The 27865-nt window shown below is 38.4% G+C and overlaps 1 protein-coding gene and 1 long non-coding RNA gene across 13 annotated transcripts in view; one reads left to right on the forward strand and one right to left on the reverse strand.

Moving 5' to 3' along the window:
* PDE4D (phosphodiesterase 4D) overlaps positions 1-27865 on the forward strand; it is a 1602952-nt gene that overhangs the window by 662911 nt on the left and 912176 nt on the right. The gene's annotated exons all lie outside the window — the stretch shown is intronic.
* Positions 8137-27539, reverse strand: LOC139178047 (uncharacterized). Its single transcript, XR_011562481.1, has 3 exons — positions 27455-27539; positions 16617-16698; positions 8137-9368 (listed from the first exon to the last, which is right to left on the reverse strand). It is a non-coding gene; the product is annotated as an uncharacterized lncRNA (long non-coding RNA).

The raw sequence follows: 27865 nt of genomic DNA on the forward strand, positions 1-27865 counted from the left end.
TAATCCATGTTGAAGTCTTTTGGGGACACAGACCCAACCAGATACACTCTTACATACACACTCAGACCTCATCTTCCTTGATTACTTTGGGCTCCAAGTACCCTCTCCATTAATACCTCACTTGTGTGGGATCTCACCACAGTACTGTAACTCACATCATTTTATTATCAAGCAGTAGAAACACAAATTCGTATTCTCTTAGCATATCCTAAAGTAGCTTATTTCAGTTCATGTTTAGGAAATTTGGTTAAAACTTACCTGGTTATTTAATCACTGGTGCCTCAGATGGCAAAGTGTCTGCCTGCAATGCAGGAGACCCGGGTTCAATCCCTGGGCCAGGAAGATCCCCTGGAGAAGGAAATGGTAACACACTCCAGTACTCTTGCCTGGAAAATTCCATGGATGGAGGAGCCTGGTAGGCTACAGTCCATGGGGTCACAAAGAGTCGAATATGACTGAGCAACTTCACTTTCTTTCTACCTGGTTATTTACCATCCTGTTCTTTTAAAAAAATCATTAGACATACTTTAAAAAGTCAGAGAATAATCCTGCCTTATAAAGACAAATGAGATATTGTTGGTGCTTTTTTTTTTTTTTAAGAGTTACTAACCCAAGAATACCTGCTATCTTTTGAGCTGCTTGGAATTACTTTTGAACTCCTCTCAACAGGGGTTTTAGTCTGAAGCCTAGTCAGACAAAAAGGGACAGGGATGGTAGAAATAAAATAATATGAGTTGATGCAATGCGTCCACTAGACACATCTTCTTTATTCCTGAACTGCCTACTTTGACATCACACATAACACTGTCCTTTTGGAAGCAAAAAAGCAAAGCTGAAAAAATGAGAGACAACTCTCATGTCTTTATAAAAAAAAAAATCTATGTGTATGCTTAGTCACTCAGTTGTGTCCAACTCTTGTGACCCCATAAACTGTAGCCTGCCAGGCTCCCCTGTCCATGGAATCCTCCAGGCAAGAATACTGGAGCAGGTTGCTATTTCCTTCTCAAAAAATATCTAGGTGACAATTACTGGCAAATAGGTTCTTGTTTGTCATGTATTAGCTTGAAATTTTGCTTGAATTGGTTTTCCCAGGAAATGAAAGATGTGTACTTCTTACTTGTTTGGGAAAGACAAGCCCTTACTAAATATTATAAAGACTAGCAATGCTTTCAGTTATCTTCACAGGTAACAATAGGAGTGAATCTGTAACAATAATTGCTTACCATCAAATCATAAATTCCTGTATTACTTTAGTACTGGTATAGCATTTGTTCTATAGTTCCATTCAATATGGTCTGCCTTAGTGAGACCTTTGTTAAAAAAAAAAAAAAATCCTCATTGTTTCACCTGAGTATTTGGCAAAGAGAAACGAAGTCCCACTGAGACTAATATCCATATAGAAGTTGACAATTTTTGTTAGATTCCCCTGCAAAGGCACCAAGAGAGTATGTCAGTTAGCTGTTACTGTGACTTAACAATTATTTATTGTTTCTAACAAGTCTGAGAGCCAGCTGATGTTCAGTAGATCTATTTTAAATATGTGAATAGTTCTGTGACTGTAAGCTAGACTCAACATTGGCGGAAGCTGGGAGTGGCTTTATTCCACCAATCTCTCATCTTCTTCCTAGGACCATGGGCTTGCCTGAGAGAGTTCATCTCAAGGAACTGGAAAAGATAGAAGGACAAAAGCCCAATATAGAAGTACTCTTTCAAACCTCTTTCCTTCTATTTGCTAATATTCCAGTGACTCAGGGCAGAGTCAAGGGGTGAGGCAGATGTTCCCACTCTTGCTGAGAGGGCTCCACAAAATTACATGGCAAAGAATGTGAATACAGAGAGTGGGGAATTGGGGCCAAATGATGAATCCTTCCAAGAGAGGTGGATCAGAGGGAAGTGCTAGGATTTCCAGTGCCTTTGTTTCAAATAACTAACAAAATTCAGAGTTCAACTGTGAGGACCCTAAGAAGGGATGCCAAGGTCAGCCATTGCAGCTTCACATATGTTTAAGGAGAATACTCACCTCTCAGATAACCTTCTGTTTTTTGTTTTTTTTTTTTAAATCATGGGCCAAAGTAAAACTCAGAACTATTGAGATATTTGCCTTTGTATAGAAAAAGAGTTCCAAATAGAAACCAACTCTCCTCCCTTCATCCCTTTCTCCCTCCCTCCCTTCGTCTGTCTTAGGTTCTGATCTTTGGGGTATCTAGTTAATGAGGTCTCATTTGATGCTTATAGATCTTTCTCACCCATGTCTTTTAGTATCAGTTTTAGGCAGCTTAGAAACAGAGTTTGACCAATAGATTTATTGGTGCATCAAACTCATTGAGAAATGGCTTCAGGAGTTCCATCTTTAGAAATATTACTAGTTCTAAAGTTAGTAGTCAGTAGTTGACAAAAATAAATATTGATTCAGAAATGGGCTTGCTCATCAGGGAAATAAACCTGGTAGCTTTTAGTCATAATTTATTTATAAGCCTTCCCATGTTATATTCAGAGATGAACTTTGAAGAAAAAGTCAAATATTCTTTTTTGTATATTTTGAAAATATAACAGACTTTGATGTATTTAGGGGACCTAGAATCTTTAAAAGCAGAATAAAAGATGACTTCTCTGGAGTTAGAAGGCTCCAGTAAATCACCCAAAATAACCAAAAACTGATTAGAGACAAATATGATTTCCCAGAAAGCATAACAATAATAACCAATTATTACTCTTTGTACCAGACAGAATATGAGTGTTGCTTGCTCTAGGAAAATAATTGCCTATGTGTAAATCCACGTTGGCCAAGGAAATAAGGCCAGATGTAGGTCTATATCCTCAGCAATCTCTCCAAAGGCAGTCGTTTCTCTTGGCTCTCAGCTCCTTGCTGACTTTGCTCCCTTGCTGGGCAGTTCTTGGTTCTGAATTCTAGAATAAGATTTAGAATCTGATAGATGACAAGGATATTATCTGAACAACCAGGGCTCTTGTACATGATAGGAAGACTGCTGAAATTTACTGTTTCCTTCCTCTTATTTCTGAATCTGTGATGCTAAAGCACTCCTAGGTAAAATAATGTACTCCTGCCTCCTACCAAGTGGGTAGGCTGGAGAAAAACAAAAATGTTATTAAGACTCATTGTCTTTGAAATCAACTCTTTTGGAAGAATATTTTGGAAAGAGGGTTAAGCATTCAAGCTTTCTAACAGAAATTTGAAAATAATTCAGTTTTAATACTCAGAAATGAACATTTTGAGACTTCATGTTGACTTTTCCCGTATTGGAATACATTTCTAGAGATGCCTGTTTTTTTTGCATTTTCCCCCACAATCTATTTCAGTTGAAATTTCAGCCAGATATATTCTTTTTCTTCTTTGGCTCATTATGCAAATTAACAGAAAAATTCAGTGACGAGAAGTAAAGGTCTCGCCACTCAGGAGGTGCCACATCAGAAATAGGGTAAAGTAATTACAGAATTACTTGCAGCTACTATGACTGTGTATTCTCTACTATTCAGAGGAAAATCTTTTATGCACTCATCACTACACAGTTTATTCTTCCATTGATGTGTGGGAGATTGATACATTTAACTGTCCCACTCATTGATGGGAGAAGTGCATTCCTACAGAAATACATTTTCTTTTTTTTGTATTCATGTGACATTTAATCCTGACTTTATTTTTCCTCCACTAAAATTCTCTTTTGTAGACAATCTTCTCTTCATATGTATTATGAGTATGAACATCAGAATAACTTAGTAGGCTGGAAAAGCAAGGACATATCTGCCATTCTATAGAATGGCAATGCCAAAAGGAAAATATCACTTATTATTTTCTACTTTTGATAAATAAAAGCAAAGTCATTGTCAAGAAGAGGGGTGCATTAAATGATCTATAAGCATTCTTTCTGCTAAAAAAGTGCTGATTCTCACTTATTACAAGGAAGTAGCGTACTGAACTGGAAGTATGAGCTCTGTGTTCAATCAAGTTCCCTCACTGGATTGCGGATTCATTTTGGGATAATTCCCATTTGATCCTTGAGTACTAAGCTATAATATGTCCCACAGTTGTCTCAGTGAAGAAACCAGAAAAAAAGTGCCTGAATCATATATAACTCTTGTTTAATCCAAGGGAAATAGATTAGAATACTTAACTCATAGTTTAAAATAATTATTTTTGTCAAGGTCAAATTAAGTCTTTCAAAGATACCATAATTATATGAATCAAAAAATGTATTTGTGTGAAACAAATGCCCTTCTTTTCCAGACTTGCTATTAAAAGATGTTAGTCTCCTCCTGAATGGTGATAATTTCTTCTTCCTGTCTCCTAAGAATACATTAAGAATGAAAGATTATAGGAATAGAATGTTCTCATTTCAAAGACATACACAATAGGCATTGATCCTAGTAATAACTGTGAATGTTCCATATTTAAATGGTGGGTGGATTATAAAATATAATCGAAATGTTTCATCATTTTTGTTTTTTCTTTGAACATAATTCTCTGGACTTCTGTAAAGATTACTTTTAGCGATGAGACTGTACAACTTACCCCAGAAACTTTTTCTGTGATATACATGCTTGGGTTTTTTTCATCTAATTTTCTTTTTATCGCTCATTTTGACTTTCAGATTTTAGTATTTGTTACTATTTTATCCATGTGAGTAAAGGGGAGGGAAGGACTTGAGAAAACTGACTTTGTTTTGAATTGAAACCTTGTTAGATGGACAAGCACAGGCGTGCTGATAGCAGCAAAATAAGGTTCAAATATAAAGTTATGGGTGCTTCCCCAGTGGCTCAGTGGTAAAAAAAAAATCTGCCTGTAATTCAGGAGATGCAGGTTTGATCCCTGGGGCAGGAAGATCTCCTGGAGGAGGAAATGGCAACCCACTCCAGTATTCTTGCCAGGAAAATCCCATGGACAGAGGAGCCCATGGGGTGGCAAATAGTCAGACACGACTAGGCAAGTGAGCACACACATACACTGAGTTTTAGAGAACTAGCTATAAAAATGAAATCCACAGACATCCAGAAGAAAATATCTTGAATACTTATATAATCTTGGATGTTTGAGGTAACCTCTCCAACAACTTCAAATCAGAAATTATAAAGGAATATATTAATATATTTAACTATATAAATGTATTTAAACTTAATTTACTTGAAAAGGATAAAAATAACTGAACAGGAAATCACAAATTGAAAAAATTGCATAGAGAAAGAGTTAATACCTTTAATATATAAAAAGCTCTTACAAAGGATGAACACAGCAATTTTAAATGTATACCAAAGAGATTACTTTGTCGACAAAAGTCTATATAGTCAAAGCTATGATTTTTTTTCAGTAGTCATGTATGAATGTGAGAGTAGGACCATAAAGAAAGTTGTGAAAGCAAAGTCATTCAGTTGTGCCCGACTCTGTGACACCGTGGACTATAGCCTACGAGGTTTCTCCATCCATGGAATTTTCCAGGCAAGAGTACTGGAGTGGGTTGTCATTTCCTTCTGAGCACCAAAGAACTGATGGTTTCAAACTGTGGTGTTGAAGACTGAGAGTCTCTTGGACTCCAAGGAAATCAAACCAGTCAATCCTAAAGGAAATCCACCCTGAATATTCATTGGAAGGACTGATGCTGAAGCTCCAATACTTTTGCCACCTAATGCAACTCATTGGAAAAGACCCTGATACTGGGAAAGATTGAGTGCATGAGCAGAAGGGGGCGACAGAGGATGTGATGGTTGGATGGCATCACTGACTCAATAGACATGAGTGTGAGCGAACTCTGGGAGATGGTGAAGGACAGGGAAGCCTGGTGTGCTGCAGTCCATGGGGTCGCAAAGAGTCAGACATGACTGAGTGAGTGACTGAACAACGAGACACTGATAGGTTGACGTTCACTAATGTAAACATATCAAATAAACATAAAATAAACTTCACTACTCATAAAAATATATGAATGAAAACAACCAAGATACCATTTTTACCTATGGATGCTGTAAAAATGAAAGTGCTCATACCCTGTGTTGTCAACAGTAGAGGAAGACCTCCCCTTAAATACTACTTAACAACCGTTTTTCTTTCTTTCTCTTTTTCACTCTTCAGTCAACATAAAAATAGCTACAATATTTATTGCAAACTTTTTACTCTATCTATCAAATACTTGCTGCTGCTAAGTCACTTCAGTCGTGTCCGACTCTGCGTGACCCATAGACGGCAGCCCACCGGGCTCCCCCGTCCCTGGGATTCTCCAGGCAAGAACAGTGGAGTGGGTTGCCATTTCCTTCTCCAATGCATGAAAGTGAAAAGTGAAAGTGAAGTCGCTCAGTCGTGTCCGACCCTCAGCGACCCCATGGACTGTAGCCTTCCAGGCTCCTCCATCCATGGGATTTTCCAGGCAAGAGTATTGGAGTGGGATGCCATTGCCTTCTCCGATCAAATACTTAAATTTATTTAAATACTTTCCACCCAGTAATTATACTTTTGAGAGTCTGTCCTAAAGAAGCAATGTAAATTTGAAATGATACATGTTCAAAATTTTATCAAAGACAATAACCTAAATTCACCACAATGACAGCTCATCATAAATATATTAATTGTGTCTAGATGATAAAAATATAATTATAATAAACTATAATGTACAATAAATCATAAGATGATATTTTTATTTGAACATACTCTCAATATTTTGCTAACCAAAGAAGATCAAAATAAAGAGTATGTATAGTGTATTATCTTTGTAAAAAAAACATAGACATACATGTAATATGTGTATTTTTAAAAAGATTTAAAGTAAATATTAATTCCTAAATAGTAGCATTATTTTTCTTCAGGATTTTTCCAGTATCTGCCTCACTATCTAGATTTTAGCATTGGGCATACACTTGTAGTTTAAAAATTATTAAAAGAAGCAGTCAGATAGAGTTTAAACACAGTTTTACTAGCACAGGGAAATTGTTTTATTAGTGTTAGTTAAATGTAGATGAAATGTAGATGAGAAACACAGCATTTTAATGGCAGGAATATTTCAATTTTATAAAAAATGTATAAAAAGCTGTTGAGTGTTTAGCTCTAAATACAGGGATTATGAATTCATTTCATATTCTTTAATTTTTATTTCAAATGTTTACAGTAACAAATTTAATTTTTATAATCAAAAATGAATTACTTTTAAGACACTCTTCTAAATTTATTTGCTTATGTTCATTCTCAAGTTGTATATCTGGTATGGCTTCAACATTTCCAATCTAACTACTTTCCAAACATTAAATTTGTCTTGAAATTCAGTTGAAAATTAGCAGTGAGTTGCAGTTACACTCCTGTGTGGCATTAGTTCCTCATCCCAGGATATAGTCCCTATTCCCCAGTTCAAAGGAACCCTTCATATTATAATTTCCACTGTGTCTAATAGGCATGTGTTTCCACTTTGTCATTTGGTCCAGAGGATTTTTTTTTATTTGCTGCTCTTTTCTGTGCAAGGCATAGAGAAAGGTGTTAAGAGAGTGTTAAAGATAGTGCAAGGTGTTAAGGAGAAAAGCCAGGGGAGAGAAGAATGCTTAATCTTTTCATCTGGTCCAGTTGTCAAAGTCTTTTGTCTTCAGCTATCATTTTTTTCCATCTGTGACATGTAATCCATTTAACGAGGGGGATGAGGACCGCAGGTGTAGCTGTGCTTGTCTGCAAACCTCCCCTTAAATACTAATGAACAACTCTTTTTTCTTTTTCTTCTATTGCAAACTGAACAGAAGCTCAGTCTTTTGAAGCTACCCTTTACATCTCTTAATTAGCTACTTATTTCTGCGTATGCCCCAAACTTAGCAGCTTAAGATAACACAGCATCATACTATGCCCACAGTTTCTTTGGGTCAGTAATTCGAGAGATGCTGAGCTGGATGCCTCTAGCACAGAATTTCTCATAATATCACAATCAAGATATCCATCCAAACTGCATTCATCTGAAGACTTGACTGGATTCATCTGAAGATTTGACTGAAGACTTATAAATATTCTTTTGTTCACATGCATCAGTCCTATTCATTATGGGAGGGGACTACGAGGGAGTGAACCCAGAAAGTGAGGATCATTGGATGTCCTTCGGAAGGGTGGCTCCTAGGAAATGGTTCACATCCCTTTCATATGTTAAATACACTAACACCCTTTGGTGTTCCCTCAAGTTCTCATTCTATTGTGGTGTTAGCTGAAAGTCTAAGATCTCATCATCTAAATCACATGTTAGTTTTCTATTGCTGTATAACAAATTAGATAATATAACAGCTTAAAACACACCCATTTATTATCTTACCATTCTGTAGGCAAGAAGCCTGAGCACAGAGTGGCTGGATTCTTAGCTCAGGAACTCACAAAACTGAAGTCAAAGTGTTATCCAGGGCTGCAGTCATTATTTTGAGCTTGGGATTTTTCAAGCTCTTTTAGTTTGTTGGCAGAGTTCAGGTCCTTGTGACTGATGGATAGAGGTTCCTAGAGGCTACTGCCAGTCTGGGTCATATAACTTTCTCCACAGTATGGTAGTTTGCTCCTTCAAGGTCAGCAGAAGTTCCCTGCTGCTTACTCTGACTTTGAGTCTGACCCTTCAATCGAGACTTAAAGGTTTGGTGTGATCCAATCAGGCCTACCAGCAAAGTTGCTACTTTTTGTTAACTCAAAGTAACTGATTAGTAATCTTAATTATATCTGAAAAATCTTTGTAAAGTAACAGAATCAATGGAGTGGTATTCCATCTTATTCACAGATTTCCATCAACACTCAAAGAGTGGAAATTACACAAGAAGATGGGAATCTTAGAATCTGTCTGCAATACCGGGTCTAGGTATAGGTGAGAGAAATCTTTATTTTGTGTGTGCTCAGTCACTCAGTCTCTGACTCTTTGTGACCCCATGGACTGTAACCCACCGGGTTCCTCTGTCCATGGAATTTTCCAGACTAGAATACTGGAGTGGGTTGCCATTTCTTCCTCCAGGGCGTCTTCCTAACCCAGGGATCTTTACAACTACACCCCCTGGGAAGCCCAAATCTTTATTAGTTTCCTGCTTTTCTGTAATGAGTTAACCCCCAAATTGATCAGCATAAACTGTAAGCATGATTAACAACAATTTGTGATAAACATGGTTGACTTCTCACAGTTTGTATGGGTAAGGAATTCAGAAAGCTCCTCCTGGGGTGATTCTGGATTGGGGGTCTTTCATGAAGTTGCTGTCAAGAAGTCATCCAGGGTTACCAACATTTGAAGGCTTGACTGGAGCTGGAGGATGTGCTTCTGAGGTGACTCACTTGCATGATTGTCAGGTTGGTATTGGCTCTTGGTGGGGAGTCTCATTTCCTGTGCAGACAGCCTGCTTCACTGGCTGCATGAATGTCTTCATGACATGGTGGCTGACTTCCAGTGGAGTGCATGATCAAAGAGACAAAAGCAAAAGCAGTAATATTTTATGACTAATCTTCAAAGAGTTACTCCCCATCCCTTCTGTCAATTCTATTGGTCTCATAGATCAATCTGATATAAAGAAGGAGGGGCCATGAATACCAGGAGGCAAGTATCTTTGGGGCTGTCTTTGAGGCTGGCTACTCCAACCTCAGTTAATGACAGTGAATTAAACAAACACAATTATGTTAAGGAAAAAGATTTCTAAAATCTGTTTCTGTCTGAGAGCAGATTCTCAACTCTCTTTTTGAACTCTCATCTCTCTTCTCATCTCTCATCTCTCTTTTCGAACCTCTGCAGTACCCTTAAAACTTTTGTCCTTGTTTCCAATGACATCCCTTTTAAAACTCTTAAAAATGGTCCAGCTATAAAGTGCCACCACCTCCTTTCATAACTCTTTAGGTAAAGTTCTCAACAAGGCACTCTAGGCAGTAAATGTACCTACATCTCCTGCTTTTCTTTTTGCTCCTCTCACTCTCCAATTATTTTTATGTTTCAGTTATGCTAAACTTTTCATTTTTTCCCCAGATGGCTCAGATGGTAAAGAATCTGCTTGCAATGCAGGAGACCTGAGTTCAGTCCCTGGGTTGGGAAGGGAATGGTTTACCAATACCAATGTTCTTGCCTGGAGAATTCCACAGACAGAGGAGCCTGGTGGACTACAGTCCATGGGGCCACAAAGAGTTAGACACGACTGAGCAACTAACACTCACTTTCAAACAGGCTAGGTTTTGCCATGTCTCTGTTTGCCTTTGCTTATCCTATTCTCTCTGCCAGAAATGAATGACAAGTAGTAGTGACTATGTGTTTCCTAAAAGCTAGACAACTACTGTGCTAAATCGCATGTTGAGTAGTCCAGTTCCATTCTTACCACAGTGTTATGTGGCTACTATTATTATTACCCTTATTCTACAAATAAGCACTACTAATCCTATCTGCATAGGGGTTAAAAGCATAGACTCTAGAGAGGGATTTGGAAGTTCTACCTAACTTTCTTGTTGTGCATGCATGCTAAGTCGCTTTAGTTGTGTCTGACTCTTTTTGACACTGCTGGCTGCAGTCCACCAGGCTCCTCTGTCCATTGATTCTCCAGGCAAGAATACTGAAGTGGGTTGCCATGCCCCCCTCCAGGGGATCTTCAAGCCCAAATCTCTTATGTCTTCTGCACTGGCGGCAAGTTCTTTACCACTAGCCCCACCTGGGAAACCCAACTGTCTTTGTTATTTCCAGGCAAATAGATTGAAAAATACCAAGTTTTATTATTCTAATTTACTAATCAACTTTAGGTGTGCCCAACCAAATCAAGTTGAATTTTCTTTTTTAAAAATATGTGTGTGTTGAAAATGGGGAGTAGAGGGAGGAAATGGATAATTTGACCATTGATTTTGCTTTCCTGTGACAAAGAAGGTTTGGGTATGTCACATTGTTTAGTAATCCACACACTAATCTCTTTAAATCTTCAGTATGGATACAGGTATATTTTGTCCACTTCTCTCTTTTCCAAACTTTTTTCCAATGTCATGAGCAGCTTGCTTGCATCACGTTGTTGTGCAGTCACTAAGTCATATCCGACTCTTGGTGGCACCATGGACTGCAGCATGCCAGGCCATCCTGTCCCTCACTATCTCCCTGAGTTTGCCCAAGTTCAAGTCCATTCCTTTGGCGATGCCATCCAACCATCTTGTCCTCTGTCACTGTCTTCCACTGTCTTCAATTTTTCCCAGCATCAGGGTTTTTTTCCAATGAGTCAGCTGCTCACATCAGGTTCACTGCTTCATATCGCCAAGTAAATGTATTACCTCCACAGAGTTATAACCAGGATCATTAGAACACTACCTAAATATTGTATTTTCAGTATTTTTTGCTTTTAGCAATGAATCATAACATCCAGCCTAATTTAAAGAATTTAAGGTTCAGTTCAATTCAGTTCAGTCGCTCAGTTGTATCCAACTCTTTGCAACCCCATGAATCACAGCACGCCAGGCCTCCCTGTCCATCACCAACTCCCGGAGTTCACTCAGACTCAAGTCCATCGAGTCAGTGATGCCATCCAGCCATCTCATCCTCTGTCGTCCCCTTCTCCTCCTGCCCCCAATCCCTCCCAGCATCAGAGTCTTTTCCAATGAGTCAACTCTTTGCATGAGGTGGCCAAAGTACTGGAGTTTCAGCTTTAGCATCATTCCTTCCAAAGAACACCCAGGACTGATCTTTAGAATGGACTGGTTTGATCTCCTTGCAGTCCAAGGGACTCTCAAGAGTCTTCTCCAACACCACAGTTCAAAAGCATCAATTCTTCGGCACTCAGCTTTCTTCACAGTCCAACTCTCACATCCATACATGACCACTGGAAAAACCATAGCCTTCACTAGACAAACCTTTGTTGGCAAAGTAATGTCTCTGCTTTTGAATATGCTATCTAGGTTGGTCATAACTTTCCTTCCAAACAGTACGCGTCTTTTAATTTCATGGCTGCAGTCACCATTTGCAGTGATTTTGGAGCCCCCCCAAAATAAAGTGTGACACTGTTTCTACTGTTTGCCCATCTATTTCCCATGAAGTGATGGGATTAGATGCCATGATCTTCATTTTCTGAATGTTGTTTTAAGCCAACTTTTTCACTCTCCTCTTTCACCTTCATCAAGAGGCTTTTTAGTTCCTCTTCACTTTCTGCCATAAGGGTGGTATCATCTGCATATCTGAGGTTATTGATATTTCTCCCGGCAATCTTGATTCCAGCTTGTGCTTCTTCCAGCCCAGCATTTCTCATGATGTACTCTGCATATAAGTTAAATAAGCAGGGTGACAATATACAGCCTTGACGGACTCCTTTTCCTATTTGGAACCAGTCTGTTGTTCCATGTCCAGTTCTAACTGTTGCTTCCTGACCTGCATACAAACTTCTCAAGAGGCAGGTCAGGTGGTCTGGTATTCCCATCTCTTTCAGAATTTTCCACCATTTATTGTGATCCACACAGTCAAAGGCTTTGGCATAGTCAATAAAGCAGAAATAGATGTTTTTGTGGAACTCTCTTGCTTTTTCGATGATCCAGCAGATGTTGGCAATTTGGTCTCTGGTTCCTCTACCTTTTCTAAAACCAGCTTGAACAACTGGAAGTTCATGGTTCATGTATTGCTGAAGCCTGGCTTGGAGAATTTTGAGCATTACTTTACTAGTGTGTGAGATGAGTGCAATTGTGCGGTAGTTTGAGCATTCTTTGGCATTGCCTTTCTTTGGGATTGGAATGAAAACTGACCTTTTCCAGTCCTGTGGCCACTGCTGAGTTTTCCAAATTTGCTGGCATATTGAATGCAGCACTTTCATAGCATCATCTTTCAGGATTTGGAATAGCTCAACTGGAATTCCGTCACCTCCACTAGCTTTGTTCATAGTGATGCTTTCTAAGGCCCACTTGATTTCACATTCCAGGATGTCTGGCTCTAGGTCAGTGATCACACCATCATGATCAACCAACTTGAGATTTACCAAAGAATTTTTAACATTTTTTAAGCATTAGACATTTAAGAAATGCTATGTTAAGAACAAAAAGTAAATTAATTGGCAAAACCACTATGAAACTTCAGTAACTGTACTGCAAACTCTTTTTTCGTCTGGTTTAGAGTGCTCACAGAACACAGAAAAATATTTTCATTTCTATTTCCCTTAGTATTGGTAAGATCTCAGTGATTCTAATTCAAGAAATTTGCTACTAAGAAAGTCAGGATGAAGCTCATGTAAGTTAATACTATAAATAAGAGAGATGGGTGCAACTTTTGGGAACATTCATGCCTTCAAGAAGCTCATGTATACAAATGAGGAATTTGATGAGCACAGCACATTTCTACATGAGCTCCTTGACTCCACAAGTTATTTGTATTTTACTGGAAATATTAAACTTCATGTGTGTTTGTTGCTTAAGTACTTTTTGAACTTTATATTATCAAAATTATGCCTCAATAGCTTAAAATAGTATGAAGTAAAACAATTAAACCCCTGGTCCATACCATATAGGTATTACCTCTAGAAATTACTCTAGAGGTAATTTCTATTAAATGAAGATCTGTTTCTTGAGAAAACAATCTATAATGTTTTAATATTCTCAGATGATAGTTTGCTATTATAGGCTTACATTAATGAGTCTTTTAGGGCTTCCCTTATAGCTCAGTCAGTAAAGAGTCTGACTGCAATGCAGGAGATGTGGTTCAATCCCTGGGTTGGGAAGATCCTCTGGAGAAGGAAATGGCACCCACTCCGGCATTCTTGCCTGGAGAATCCCATGGACAGAGGAGCCTGGCAGGCTACAGTCTATGGGGTCGCAAGAGTCGGACATGATTGAGTGACTAAGTGCACCTATGCAATTAGTCTTTTACTTTTATCTTACTCTTCTCATGTCAAAGGCATGAATTTAATACATTTTAGATTTTAAATACTCATGTGGCTTCTGTTTTAGAGATAATGTTTGTTTCATCCATTATCTTATTTTTAAAACAGTTTTCATAATAGCCACCCTAATGGATGTGAAGTAGTATCTCATTGTGGTTTTAATTTGCTTTATTCACTCTTAATCCCGTCATTAAAGGTTATTTATTTTCAACAGTGGGAAATATTTTTCATTTTTTATGCATAATATTTTAAATTGGGATCATTGGCTGTATGTAGTTGTAGTTTGGCAATCTGCATTTAACAGCATTAGTAGAGTATTTACCAATACCATTAAAAATATTTTTATGAACATTATTTTTAGTGGGTGTGAAATCTTACACAGAGAAAGACACATTCAAGTATATGTATGGGCCCATTTTAGTTGAATATTGGCATGCTCAAAAGTACAGATTTTAATGGAACTAGCAATCTGAATACAAAGCAAATTCTATCTTCAAACAATAGGAGTGATTTTGGCTGCAACAAAACAGGTGAGTTTTCATAACACTTTCTGTCATTATATTAACTTCTTTAAACACTAGATTTATTGATATCACAATAAACAAAATTAAGAACAAGCATTACGTAATTTAACCTATCAGATATCTCAAAGCAATCATCTTTCACCAGAGGTTTATTCTTTGTATAATTAGATGTCTCTTATTTTTTAAACAAAGCTTTTAAAATAAGAGCTCTCTTTAGGGATTAAGCCAACCAGATTTTATCATTGAAAACATGTTCATAGTTCAGTTAAGCCTGGCTTTCCCCTCTGGATAATCATTCTTTAAAATGCTCACCAGTGGATCTTTAAAACATCCTGTTGAGATCATTATCAAGATCTCAGTGATATATTATGAAATAAAGGGTTTATAATGGGATAATTGAAACTTCCTGCCTCATACAGTAGATATATTTTTATATTTATGGTATTCACACCAATAAGTGGTTCTAAAAAGCTCAAAATATTATTTGATCTTAGTGGTTTGGGGGCAGAGCAAGTGGCACTGCCTTGATTTTTTTATAACTTGGCACAAGTCAGTGCTTTCTGGAGGGACTTTCAGCACAGACTTTTGTCAGATTTGCCATATGGAGCTATTGGGCTCAGATTATAGAGGTTTTCCTGCTTGTTAGCCTGATTTAGGAATTACCAGTGCTCTCCAGGATTTTCACCCAATACAGAGAGTGTGCAAGGGGAGAAAGTGATACCTCGGGAAACCAATAAAGTTTGATAACTGGGAGGTTTTGATGGTTCCCATCATTTCTGAGAGGTGCCATCTCGTGAAGTTCTTCATTGGCAATAGTGAAGATGGTTCCTGTTAGCCCCTGAGAGCAGACAATAGTCTAAGACAACCTTGCTTGAATGATCCCAACTGTCTGCTTCCCCATGCTCCTCACCCCAGCACTCCCCAAACCCTAAGATCGTATCAGCTGCAGGTCAGCCTGAGGAATGAGGTTGAGTCCAGGGCAGACACAGAAATCCACTTCACTCAATAACGTTTTCATGTATTGTAGACACAACCTGGAGTTTACCTACTTCAGAGGAGTGTGAGTGACTAAGTGTGGGAACTTGTCGGAATGAAGATCTGAAAACCTTTTTCACTGAAGGAAGAGAAAGATGAGGGGGAGGGGAGTTATGGGGAAGAGGGAGAGGAAACCCCATTTGAGAGTTCTCAGTGAACACTAGGAAACACCTCCTTCTCCTAGCACTGAGTTCTGTAAATGAAAGGCAGCCTTGTTCTTAAATGTCTTTTCTTGAGGAACATCATGTGGATGGGTTTCCTTCCTGTTTCATGTCACCATCACTGTCAATGACTTTGTGATATTATGATGAGTCATCCTAATAGATAAAGGCAGAAGTTGAAAATAGGTCCCCTTAACACAATTATGGATTTTATTTTAAAAATCCAGTGTTTTCTTTAAATCAGAGGAATTTACATAAAAATCAAATTTTCTGTTTCTCTTGAAAATACAGCCAATCTGGCAACACTCAGCTCACATTCCCACCTTCCAGGAGTGGCACATTGATAGTGGCTCTGGCTTGGGACTCTCTCTCTGGAGCCCCAGTGGAGTTCCCACCTGCTTGCTCTATGTATCTGCATCCCTGATTAATGTCTAAAGGCATGTGAGTTTTCTACTCCTCATTTTGATTAGGAGATTTATTAGAAAAGGGACATCCCCCAGGGCTTCCCTGGTAGCTCAGACAGTAAAGGATCTGCCTGCAAGATGGGAGACCTGGGTTTGATCCCTGGGTCAGGAAGATCCCCTGGAGAAGGGAATGGCTACCCACTCCAGTGTTCTTGCCTGGAGAATTTCATGGTCAGAGGAGCCTGCTGGGCTGCAGACCACGAGGTTGCAAAAGAGCTGGACACAACTGAGCGACTAACACACACAGACCCATGCCATATGCTTTGAAGTGTCTTTCTCATGCAGAGCAGAGGACACCAAGCAAACATATTCTGTCATAGCGGCAAGTCATCTGAGAAGCAGTTACCACAAATATCTAGTGATTTACTCAGCAGTTCTGAAAGGTGGGAGTTAAACCACCTGTAATCGGCTCTGGGGTTTGTTTACAACACATGTGTGGGGCCCCCCCTGAAACCTAAGGGAATCAGAATTTGGGGAGGGAAGAACCTGGCATCTGAACATTAAAGGAGCACTGCAGGTGATTCTTATGAAACATAAAGCTTGAGAATTATTGAAGTCTTCCAGGATCTGACAGCTCTTCTTCTTGGCAAACACAGTTAGAAGGAACTGATAGACCTTAGGAAATAATCTTAACTCACCAGTCCAGCAATGCTGAAGATGCAGAATTTTGTCCTTATCAAAAGCCAATCGATGCTGACCTTTTTCAGTGAGTGTCCAACCCTAGATCAGGTACAACAGTGAATAAGGCAGATAAATATGCAGTTTTGTATATAACAGAAAGAGGGTTTTTTCCCATCATCATAAAAAAATAGGAAATTACTGGGCCATTATGTTCATTTTTGCTGCATTATTGTTTTCACCCCTATCTTTAATATGGAATTAAAGTATCTACACACATCTACTTGCTTTCATTTCTAATATCTGGAAAGGTTTCAGCTTGACAAAATTAGCATGTAGACCATGCTCCCTCCTGTAATCTCACTGATGAGTCACTCCACAACCCCAGCACAGAACTGCTTCTGGGATCCTGTCTGCTAACTAGGCTTTGAAACCCAGCAGGAAAAAAAATTTAAAAACTTGTGTTTTCTTCACAGGTAATAAATAAATGAGAAATTACCATAAATGTACAGTTTTATTCACTCTAACTAATTTTGACATAAAACCTGACAAAGCTGTGCACAAATTGGATCTAGATTCAGGTTCTGTATCTACACAGCTAATGCACACATGAATTATTCAGTGAAATTTGCTTCAATGGGTTTTTCTGAGTCATCTCAGTGTGTGGCCAGTTTCAGATAATACATTAGACCATTATGCATTATGGTCAATTCACTATATATTTGTTTAAAATACATCCTGTGTTGGTAAATTTGTTAAATTCAAGTTTGTGGTTCACATGTGTCATCTTTCCGCAGATGTCCCCCTGTATTTTGAACATTAAACACTAATATTTTCATCTCTCTGAGCCTCAGCATTCACAGTTATTCATCGCATTGGGGACATGCAGGTGGGAAAATAGACAATTGCTATCCGTCTGTGATGGCTGTGGATGGGGGAAGTACAAAGGAGCCAGACAAAAAATAAATAGAAGGGCCAGGGGAGGCTCCTTGAAGGAAGGACCTCAGAGCTCAGATCTGAAAGGTTAGCAGAAGTTGCCAAAGGAAGAGAGAAAGGGAAGATATTCATTCACTATTGTTGAGTATCACTCCACTACAGATTCAGTGACTTAAAATAATTATGATTCCACAGTTTTCCTGGGTCAGGAGCCTGGCTCAGTTTTACTTGGGTTCTACATGCAGGGGCTCATGAGACTGCAGTCAGGAGGTGACCAGGCACATTTATTTCTGGGGCTAGGGTCTTCTTTTCAAGCTCCTTCAGGTTGTTGGCAGAATTCAGTCTCTTGCAGTTTTAGGACTGAGGTTCCTGCTTTCTTGCAGGCTGTCAGCTGAGGCTGCTCTCAGGTGTCAAAGACTATCTGTGGTTCATCACCCTCTCACAGCCCTCCCCCAACATGGCAGCTCACTTCTTCAAGTTTAGTAGGAGAATGTCCCTCTTGAGAAAGGACCCAATTCCTCTGTTTAAAAACTTTCTCCTTATTAAGTCAAGCCCACTTAAGTTAATTAAAAGACTTGGAATGCTTAATTCCATTTGTAAAATCCTTTCACTTTCTCCAAATACTGTAACCCGACCACAGAAATAACATCTCATGCTCATAGGTCTAGCCCACATTTAAGAGAAGGGGATTATAGAGGGTATGGATACAAAGAGATGGGAATCTTCTGGGCCATCTGAAAATTGTGCCTATCACAGGGAAGGATATTCCAAGCAAAAAGAATCATGTGTGTGAAAGAAACATAGGTGAAAGTATGGCATTTACAAGTGTCTGAGGGTAAGCCTGGAGTGCTGACGAGAGGATATGCAGCAGGTCAAGCTAAGAAATGTGGGCTTTATCCTCAGTGAATAGAGAAAGCAGTGCTGGGTTTAACTACCCATGCCTGCATACACTGTTATGTAACCAATTTTCACAGAATATTTGAAATATTGAAGTATGGAAAACTTCCTACAATAAAAATCGAAAAATCAGGATATGTCTTTATATTACATAGTATTCATTTTGGAAGTATCTATGACATTTTTAAAGACTAGAAGTAAATACATCCATCTGTTAGCCATGGATTTGGGTGGCAAACTATGAATGTTAGCTATCACTGAGTGGGGAATTACAGATAGAGATTCCTTATTCTTTTTTCTTATTTCTAAAATTCTCCACAATAAATGCGTATTTATGTTATAATAATAATAAATTAAAAGCCTACTTGTTGTACTTGCAAACACAAGTGCATCTGAACACAGTTCTCTTTGAAATCAGTTGAAAATTTGGTACTCTGGATATTTTGACAGGTGGGAAACCTAGGTCAGAAATTAGCTACATGTGAGCTATATGCCAACAAAGGTCCATCTAGTCAAGGCTATGGTTTTTCCAGTAGTCATGTATGGATGTGAGAGTTGGACTGTGAAGAAAGCTGAGTGCTGAAGAATTGATGCTTTTTTTTTTTTTGCTTCTGAATATTTTATTATTTTATTTTATTTTTTATCATATCAAATACTTTTTTAAATTTTATATTATTTTTAAACTTTACAATATTGTATTAGTTTTGCCAAATATCGAAATGAATCCACCACAGGTATACCCGTGTTCCCCATCCTGAACCCTCCTCCCTCCTCCCCACCCCCCAACCCTCCCTCTGGGTCGTCCCAGTGCACCAGCCCCAAGCATCCAGTATCGTGCATCGAACCTGGACTGGCGACTCGTTTCATACATGATATTATACATGTTTCAATGCTATTCTCCCAAATCTCCCCACCCTCTCCCTCTCCCACAGAGTCCATAAGACTGATCTATACATCGGGGTCTCTTTTGCTGTCTCGTACACAGGGTTATTGTTACCATCTTTCTAAATTCCATATATATGTGTTAGTATACTGTATTGGTGTTTTTCTTTCTGGCTTACTTCACTCTGTATAATAGACTCCAGTTTTATCCATCTCATTAGAACTGATTCAAATGTATTCTTTTTAATGGCTGAGTAATACTCCATTGTGTATATGTACCATAGCTTTCTTATCCATTCATTTGCTGATGGGCATCTAGGTTGCTTCCATGTCCTGGCTATTATAAACAGTGCTGCAATGAACATTGGGGTACACGTGTCTCTTTCCCTTCTGGTTTCCTCAGTGTGTATGCCCAGCAGTGGGATTGCTGGATCATAAGGCAGTTCTATTTCCAGTTTTTTAAGGAATCTCCACACTGTTCTCCATAGTGGCTGTACTAGTTTGCATTCCCACCAACAGTGTAAGAGGGTTCCCTTTTCTCCACACCCTCTCCAGCATTTATTGCTTGTAGACTTTTGGATCGCAGCCATTCTGACTGGCGTAAGATGGTACCTCATAGTGGTTTTGATTTGCATTTCTCTGATAATGAGTGATGTTGAGCATCTTTTCATGTGTTTGTTAGCCATCTGTATGTCTTCTTTGGAGAGATGTCTATTTAGTTCTTTGGCCCATTTTTTGATTGGGTCATTTATTTTTCTGGAGTTGAGCTGTAGGAGTTGCTTGTATATTTTTGAGACTAGTTGTTTGTCCGTTGCTTCATTTGTTATTATTTTCTCCCATTCTGAAGGCTGCCTTTTCACCTTGCTAATAGTTTCCTTTGTTGTGCAGAAGCTTTTAAGTTTAATTAGGTCCCATTTGTTTATTTTTGCTTTTATTTCCAATATTCTGGGAGGTGGGTCATAGAGGATCCTGCTGTGATGTATGTCGGAGAGTGTTTTGCCTATGTTCTCCTCTAGGAGTTTTATAGTTTCTGGTCTTATGTTGAGATCTTTAATCCATTTTGAGTTTATTTTTGTGTATGGTGTTAGAAAGTGTTCTAGTTTCATTCTTTTACAAGTGGTTGACCAGTTTTCCCAGCACCACTTGTTAAAGAGATTGTCTTTAATCCATTGTATATTCTTGCCTCCTTTGTCAAAGATAAGGTGTCCATATGTGCGTGGATTTATCTCTGGGCTTTCTATTTTGTTCCATTGATCAATATTTCTGTCTTTGTGCCAGTACCATACTGTCTTGATAACTGTGGCTTTGTAATAGAGTCTGAAGTCAGGTAGGTTGATTCCTCCAGTTCCATTCTTCTTTCTCAAGATAGCTTTGGCTATTCGAGGTTTTTTGTATTTCCATACAAATTGTGAAATTATTTGTTCTAGCTCTGTGAAGAATACCGTTGGTAGCTTGATAGGGATTGCATTGAATCTATAAATTGCTTTGGGTAGTATACTCATTTTCACTATATTGATTCTTCAAATCCATGAACATGGTATATTTCTCCATCTATTAGTGTCCTCTTTGATTTCTTTCACCAGTGTTTTATAGTTTTCTATATATAGGTCTTTAGTTTCTTTAGGTAGATATATTCCTAAGTATTTTATTCTTTCCGTTGCAATGGTGAATGGAATTGTTTCCTTAATTTCTCTTTCAGTTTTCTCATTATTAGTGTATAGGAATGCAAGGGATTTCTGTGTGTTGATTTTATATCCTGCAACTTTACTATAATCATTGATTAGTTCTAGTAATTTTCTGGTGGAGTCTTTAGGGTTTTCTATGTAAAGGATCATGTCATCTGCAAACAGTGAGAGTTTTACTTCTTTTCCAATTTGGATTCCTTTTATTTCTTTTTCTGCTCTGATTGCTGTGGCCAAAACTTCCAAAACTATGTTGAATAGTAATGGTGAAAGTGGGCACCCTTGTCTTGTTCCTGACTTTAGAGGAAATGCTTTCAATTTTTCACCATTGAGGATAATGTTTGCTGTGGGTTTGTCATATATAGCTTTTATTATGTTGAGGTATGTTCCTTCTATTCCTGCTTTCTGGAGAGTTCTTAGCATAAATGGATGTTGAATTTTGTCAAAGGCTTTCTCTGCATCTATAGAGATAATCATATGGTTTTTGTTTTTCAATTTGTTAATGTGGTGTATAACATTGATTGATTTGCAGATATTGAAGAATCCTTGCATCCCTGGGATAAAGCCCACTTGGTCATGGTGTATGATCTTTTTAATGTATTGTTGGATTCTGATTGCTAGAATTTTGTTAAGGATTTTTGCATCTATGTTCATCAGTGATATTGGCCTGTAGTTTTCTTTTTTTGTGGGATCTTTGTCAGGTTTTGGTATTAGGGTGATGGTGGCCTCATAGAATTAGTTTGGGAGTTTACCATCCTCTGCAATTTTCTGGAAGAGTTTGAGCAGGATAGGTGTTAGCTCTTCTCTAAATTTTTGGTAGAATTCAGCTGTGAAGCCATCTGGACCTGGGCTTTTGTTTGCTGGAAGATTTTTGATTACAGTTTCAATTTCCGTGCTTGTGATGGGTCTGTTAAGATTTTCTATTTCTTCCTGTTCCAGTTTTGGAAAGTTGTACTTTTCTAAGAATTTGTCCATTTCTTCCACGTTGTCCATTTTATTGGCATATAATTGTTGATAGTAGTCTCTTATGATCCTTTGTATTTCTGTGCTGTCTTTTGTGATCTCTCCATTTTCATTTCTAATTTTATTGATTTGATTTTTCTCCCTTTGTTTCTTGATGAGTCTGGCTAATGGTTTGTCAATTTTATTTATCCTTTCAAAGAACCAGCTTTTGGCTTTGTTGATTTTTGCTATGGTCTCTTTTGTTTCTTTTGCATTTGTTTCTGCCCTAATTTTTAAGATTTCTTTCCTTCTACTAACCCTGGGGTTCTTCATTTCTTCTTTTTCTAGTTGCTTAAGTGTAGGGTTAGGTTATTTATTTGACTTTTTTCTTGTTTCTTGAGGTATGCCTGTATTGCTATGAACTTTCCCCTTAGGACTGCTTTTAAAGTGTCCCACAGGTTTTGAGTTGTTGTGTTTTCATTTTCATTAGTTTCTATGCAAATTTTGATTTCTTTTTTGATTTCTTCTGTGATTTGTTGGTTATTCAGCAGCGTGTTGTTCAGCCTCCGTATGTTGGAATTTTTAATAGTTTTTCTCCTGTAATTGAGATCTAATCTTACTGCATTGTGGTCAGAAAAGATGCTTGGAATGATTTCTATTTTTTTGAATTTACCAAGGCTAGATTTATGGCCCAGGATGTGATCTATCCTGGAGAAGGTTCCATGTGCGCTTGAGAAAAAGGTGAAATTCATTGTTTTGGGATGAAATGTCCTATAGATATCAATTACGTCTAACTGGTCTATTGTATCATTTAACGTTTGTGTTTCCTTGTTAATTTTCTGTTTAGTTGATCTATCCATAGGTGTGAGTGGGGTATTAAAGTCTCCCACTATTATTGTGTTATTATTAATTTCTCCTTTCATACTTGTTAACATTTGTCTTACATATTGCGGCGGTTCCGTGTTGGGTGGATATATATTTATAATTGTTATATCTTCTTCTTGGATTGATCCTTTGATCATTAGGTAGTGACCATCTTTGTCTCTTTTCACAGCCTTTGTTTTAAAGTCTATTTTATCTGATATAAGTATTGCTACTCCTGCTTTCTTTTGGTCCCTATTTGCATGGAAAATCTTTTTCCAGCCCTTCACTTTCAGTCTGTATGTGTCCCCTGTTTTGAGGTGGGTCTCTTGTAGACAACATATGTAGGAGTCTTGTTTTTGTATCCATTCAGCCAGTCTTTGTCTTTTGGTCGGGGCATTCAACCCATTTACATTTAAGGTAATTACTGATAAGTATGATCCCGTTGCCATTTACTTTATTGTTTTGGGTTCGAGTTTATACACTGTTTTTGTGTTTCCTGTCTAGAGAATATCCTTTAGTATTTGTTGGAGAGCTGGTTTGGTGGTGCTGAATTCTCTCAGCTTTTGCTTGTCTGAGAAGCTTTTGATTTCTCCTTCATATTTGAATGAGATCCTTGCTGGGTACAATAATCTGGGCTGTAGGTTATTTTCTTTCATCACTTTAAGTATGTCTTGCCATTCCCTCCTGGCTCGAAGAGTTTCTATTGAAAGATCAGCTGTTATCCTAATGGGAATTCCCTTGTGTGTTATTTGTTGTTTTTCCCTTGCTGCTTTTAATATTTGTTCTTTGTGTTTGATCTTTGTTAATTTGATTAATATGTGTCTTGGGGTGTTTCGCCTTGGGTTTATCCTGTTTGGGACTCTCTGGGTTTCTTGGACTTGGGTGATTATTTCCTTCCCCATTTTAGGGAAGTTTTCAACTATTATCTCCTCAAGTATTTTCTCATGATCTTTCTTTTTGTCTTCTTCTTCTGGGACCCCTATGATTCGAATGTTGTAGCGTTTAATATTGTCCTGGAGGTCTCTGAGATTGTCCTCATTTCTTTTAATTCGTTTTTCTTTTATCCTCTCTGATTCATTTATTTCTACCATTCTATCTTCTAATTCACTAATCCTATCTTCTGCCTCTGTTATTCTACTATTTGTTGCCTCCAGAGTGTTTTTAATTTCATTTATTGCATTATTCATTTTATATTGACTCTCTTTTATTTCTTCTAGGTCCTTGTTAAACCTTTCTTCCATCTTCTCAATCTTTGTCTCCAAGCTATTTATCTGTGATTCCATTTTGATTTCAAGATTTTGGATCAATTTCACTATCATTATTCGGAATTCTTTATCAGGTAGATTCCCTATCTCTTCCTCTTTTGTTTGGTTTGGTGGGCTTTTATCCTGTTCCTTTGTCTGCTGGGTATTCCTCTGTCTCTTCATCTTGTTTAAATTGCTGAGCTTGGGGTGTCCTTTCTGTATTCTGGCAGTTTGTGGAGTTCTCTTTATTGTGGCATTTCCTCACTCTGTGTGGGTTTGTACAGGTGGCTTGTCAAGGTTTCTTGGTTAGGGAAGCTTGTGTCGGTGTTCTGGTGAGTGGAGCTGTATTTCTTCTCTCTCCTTTCGAAGACTTGGGTTGCTTTTCTGGGTGCCTGATGTCCTCTGCCGGCTTTCAGAAGTTGTTTTGTGGAATTTACTCGGCGTTTAAATGTTCTTTTGATGAATTTTTGGGGGAGAAAGTGTTCTCCCCGTCCTACTCCTCTGCCATCTTAGCTCCTCCCCCCTAGAATTGATGCTTTTGAACTGTGGTGTTGGAGAAGATTCTTGAGAGTGCCTTGGACTGCAAGGAGATCAAACCAGTCCATTCTGAAGGAGATCAGCCCTGGAATTTCTTTGGAGGGAATGATGCTAAAGCTGAAACTCCAGTACTTTGGCCACCTCATGCGAAGAGTTGACTCATTGGAAAAGACTCTGATGCTGGGAGGGATTGGGGGCAGGAAGAGAAGGGGACAACAGAGGATGAGATGGCTGGATGGCATCAATGACTCGATGGACGTGAGTTTGAGTGAACTCCAGAAGTTGGTGATGGACAGGGAGGCCTGAGGTGCTGCAATTCATGGGGTTGCAAAGAGTTGGACACGACTGAGCGACTGAACTGAACTGAGCTGTACTGAGCTATATGAAGGTGAGGACCAGTCAGTGGAAATGAAGTCCAGACTCAGCAAGGGTGGCAAGTATACTAGACCTCCCCAGGTTTTATCTCATAACTAAACATGTGCAGCATACGCAGTCTTTAAATTCTGGTGGTATTGAATCCAGCCACTTCCCTCTACCTCAGTTTCCTTACATATAAAAGTGCAGGCAGGTGAGATTCTGTTCTTATCCCAAGATTCCATTGCAGGTAATACACAAGTGGCCTGAATTTCACCCATCATCAAGCCGCCTTCCTCCTGGAGGAGTCATTTAAGCAGTTCTGCTTACCAAACACCCACTGGACATGGAGCTCAGAGTCAGGGTGAGATGCTGGAGGTGCTGAGTGCTATTTTATAAATGGCATTATCTCTGCCATGTGGCCAAGTCCATTCCAACTTTCAGCAGTGTTCATCCAGGAAGAGAGGGAAGAGTCCTTTGAGAGCCAAATGGGAATTTGGGAATAAGAAACAATGACAATGAAATCCTTCCGACACATCTTCAAGTTTCAAGAGAGCAGTTAACAGAAAAGAGGGAAAAAAATGTATTTTTAGAAGTTGTTTGGGAGGTGAAAGGATTTTTCTTGGAGGGAGGAGGGCAGAAGAGATTGGGAGAAGAAATTGTTTTCCTTAGCACTGCAATACCTCAGAGATCTTTGAGTCAAAACACAATGAAATGGGGCTTTGCATCTCTCTCGCTTCAGGAAAATGAAAAGCAAGCTCACTAAAAACATGAATTGGTCAACTGAATAGACCACATTTCTGATAAATGGCATGATGACTAAAATAAAAACTCTTAAAATACATATTTTAAAATTAGATTTCTGACCTTCGATAGGGCTTATCATGCTATTTATACTGAGGCAGAAGGAGCTGATTTTTCAGTAGTTGCCTCATCAAAGACATGACTCACATTTCCTTAAGCATTTACACCATATGTTTCCTGAGGTAGAAAAAAAAAAACTAAGGTTTTTCTTTTTCCTAAGCAATTAGTGAGATATGAACCAAAAGTTAGAAGAAATCATTTAAGAAGAATACTTTGCAGGGCATGCAGTTTTTGAACGTTGATTTCTAGAAACTGAAATTATATTAACTCTTTGGCCAGTGTAGCCATTTGATTGATTTATGAATATGAATTAGAAGTAATCATTGTGATGCTACTTTTACCATTAAGAAAAAAGGCAAAATTTAGTTTAGTAATGAAACACAGGTACTACTGAAATTCACTTAATATGCAGAAATGTGAATTGGAGGTAAGAAGCCTTTGTTAAACTGAAAAGAATCATTTTAACATTTAAAAAGAAAAATATCACTTTAATTGACATTTAGTGACATTTTTGCATGTGTACAAGCTGTGACTGTGAGATAATGGTTCATATTATCGTGTGGCCAGTGGAAATTAAAGCAATTTTTTTGGTTTTTTTTTTTTTTTTGGTTGTGCCAGGTCTTCATTGCTGCACACAGGCTTTTCTCTAGTTGTGATGAGCAGGCCTGCTCTTTTGCTCTGGTATATGGGCTTCTCATTGAGGTGGCTTCTCTTGTTGCAGAGCATGGGTTCTAAGGCACATGGGCTTCCGTAGGGATCTTCCTGGACCAGGGATTGAACCTATGTCCCCTGCATTGGCAGGCAGATTCTGATCCACTGTGCTACCAGGGAGGTACCCAGATGAATTTATTTTTATGATTATGGACAACAAGCATCATTTTAATACAAATATCTTTATATAGCACAAAATTATTGTTGTAAAACTCCTAGGAAATGCATATTTTATTTAAGAGATGGGGAAGTACATATACAGAAAATCATTAATATATAAAAATCAGGGTCCCAACTAAGGAATTGCTAGTTTCCTGCTTGGTGCCTGAATCGCTTGACATTTTATTCCATTACTGGTTTTTTTTAGGGTAATAAATTTAGGAATAGAAAACAGGTTCAACACATGTACAAAGTTTATATCTTAAGGACATGTCCTCATCCTGTCCTAGGCTATTCCCACCTCTCATGTTACCTGGCTTGGAGAGCTACCACCATCCTTCTAGTCACCCAGGTCAGAAACCTGCCCATTACACTTAACTCCTCCTTATACTCTCTACCTAACCACCCCCAGCCAAGTCCTTTGACTTATACCCTCTCAATATTTCACAGGTATATTCTCTCTATCTCAACTTTATTTATTTTTTGAGCAATTTTAGATTCATAGCAAAATTGAATGGGAGATATTGAGATTTCCCATATCCCCTCTCCTCCATTGCCCCCTGCCCCACCCCAAGCATAGCCTCCACTATTATCAGTATCCCCTACCACAGTGGCACGTTTGCTGAAATTAATGAACCTAGATTAACACATCATCACCCAGAGTTTATAGTTTATGTCCAGTTCAGTTCAGTCGCTCAGTCGTGTCCGACTCTTCGCAACCCCATGAATCACAGCACACCAGGCCTCCCTGTCCATCACCAACTCCCGGAGTTCACTCAGACTCACGTCTGTTGAGTCAGTGATGCCATCCAGCCATCTCATCCTCTGTCGTCTCCATCTCCCCCTGCCCCTTTAGGGTTCACTAACTACAGCCTATGGGTTTAAACAAATGTGTGATGACATGGTCCACCATTATAGGGTCATAAAGAAAAATTCCACTGCCCTAAAAATTCTCTGAGCTCCATCTTTTAATTCCTCTCTCCCATCAACCCACTGATCTTTTTTACTGTCTCCATAGTTTTGCCTTTTATAAAATGTTATATATTTGGAATAATACAGTATGTAGTCTTTTCAGATTGGTTTCTTTCACTTAGTAATGTGCATGTAAGGCTCCTTCATGTCCTTTCATGATTTGATAGCTCAATTCTTTTCAGCACTGGATAATAATCCATTGGTTAGACGTGTTACAGTTTACAT

This window comes from Bos indicus, chromosome 20, assembly GCF_029378745.1.
Source record: "Bos indicus isolate NIAB-ARS_2022 breed Sahiwal x Tharparkar chromosome 20, NIAB-ARS_B.indTharparkar_mat_pri_1.0, whole genome shotgun sequence".
In the NCBI taxonomy this organism is placed as follows: Eukaryota; Metazoa; Chordata; class Mammalia; order Artiodactyla; family Bovidae; genus Bos; species Bos indicus.